The sequence below is a fragment of the Nematolebias whitei genome, chromosome 2 (genome assembly GCF_014905685.2).
Source record: "Nematolebias whitei isolate Nwh7 chromosome 2, NemWhi1, whole genome shotgun sequence".
Lineage (NCBI taxonomy): Eukaryota > Metazoa > Chordata > Actinopteri > Cyprinodontiformes > Rivulidae > Nematolebias > Nematolebias whitei.
In genome coordinates, this window is record NC_056499.1 from 14,465,239 (window position 1) to 14,467,294 (window position 2,056).

Here is a 2,056-nt window from a genome sequence, read left to right on the forward strand (position 1 = left end):
AAACCCATGTGCAGATCTGCTGGATCTCAATGTCCTCTTACAACAGCTGTGAGCTTATCTGCATGGCATTATACAAAGCTGCATGATTGGGTTTAGCGCTAAAAAAAAACCCTGTTGTGCAGGTCCAAAGAGATGGCACACCATACTGGCATTTTACCATAGTGGGCCTGTACTGTCAAAGTATAGTATCAAAGTATACTGTATAAGTTCATCCAATATTGTAATACTTGAAGTGTAGTCTCATGATCTATTTAATATTTGCAATTCCATTGTATTTCTAGCATTCTGACAGCTTCACTTTAAGTCAGAGTATATACTGTATACGTTATTTATTTATTTATTTGCAAATTATTGATATTGTGTTATGTGAGGTTTTACTAAGCTCTTATTTTATGTTTATTTTTATTTTTGCAGTACCATGGGACTACAGGTAGTAGCCAGGGGGGATCCTGTAATTCTCTAAAGACACCTCCTTCTCCATAGCCTTGAGCAACATTTAGGAAAAGAATATGATCAACTCAAGGCCACCCCTGCTGAGTGCCGCTGAGTTTTATCTTATACATTTTTAACAAAAATGCAGAGATCAAATTCAAAAATATGGAAAGGACAGAAACTAACTGTCCTTTGTTGCATGTTGAATGACCACAAAGATGAATGTTCCCTTTTTTATATGATGTTCCATTAAAGAAAAACAGGGGTTTGAAGTCTGATGTATACCTGGATTTAAACAGTCTCCATTGTTTTATAATTTATGTGTAATTATTTTATTTAAATTTGTATTATTGTTGTTATTTTTGCATAGTTTTGGTACTTGTTCCAATAAAGTGAGGCTGTACTTGCAAAATGTACTTAAAATCTGATGAACTCCCAAGTTGTTTTTTTTGTTGTTTTTTTTTAACTTTCATTTGGTGTTGAAACGGTGCATGAGATCATAGTGTGGTGGGATATCTTTTCCTAGTTTGTTAGTTTTTGTTAACATTTTTGCAATAAGGTGTGTTGTTTTGTCAGTTGATGTACAGTGAAGTTATTTTCAAGAGAAATATCTGTAAGTACCATGTTAAATGTTGGGAATAAAAAGTGTCCTATGAAAACAAACATTGTTTATCAAATTTATTTTTTGTGCATTTACATTTAAATAGCCATAACTAATATGTATTATTTATTTATTACATCATTTTTTTTTTTTTTTTTTTTTTCTGGCTGCTCCCTTTTTCAGGGGTCACCACAGCGAACTTGATTGCACGAAGACTTGACAATTATTTTAACACCGGACGCCCTTCCTGATGCAACCACAGATCACTGGGCTACCACAGCCCTCTGTGTGGAGCAGAGAGCTGCTGTCTAGGGTGTAAGATAAGTCAAACACTTAGAGGAAAAAGACAGCATCTTGATTTCAAAATAGGGGACATTTTTGTAATATGATTGAGATTTCAAAAAGCAAAACAAAAAATTCTGCAAAATGACTTTCTGAAAATTGAGACATATTTAATATGATAATAATCACAAATATATACATTTTAACTATTGTATTTTACTTGAAAAAAAATATTTAATTGCTTTTTATTTCTTGCAGGGAGAACTTGATTTGAGAAAAAGAATTGGAAATACTCAAATATGTTGTTTATATATATATATATATTGCATTTTTATTTCCTGGCAAGCAACACAATGCTCTAATCTTCATTTAGGATGTTGTCTGGCTCACTGGGTGAAATGGAAATTGAAACTCACCTGGAGCTTAATTACCACTTTCCAATCTCTTTCCCATTTTCTCATTAAGTCTAGCTTGCAGCCACACTCCAGATTCCTGGGCCTATAGGTCTGTAGATTCAGGCTTCTGTTTTCCTCTTTTATGTGGCAGAGAGAGGCTGGCTCTGCAGATGAATGAATTGTTATAACATCTTCTAAGTGTAAAAAAGGCCTTATCTGCTATTAAATGCAATGACCATATCATTCAGCCTACATAAAATGTCAGCAAGCATGCAAGCAATATTATTTTGAAGCATAAAAGAAGGAAGTGATAGTAACATATTGTAAAAAAAAAAATAAAAAAAAA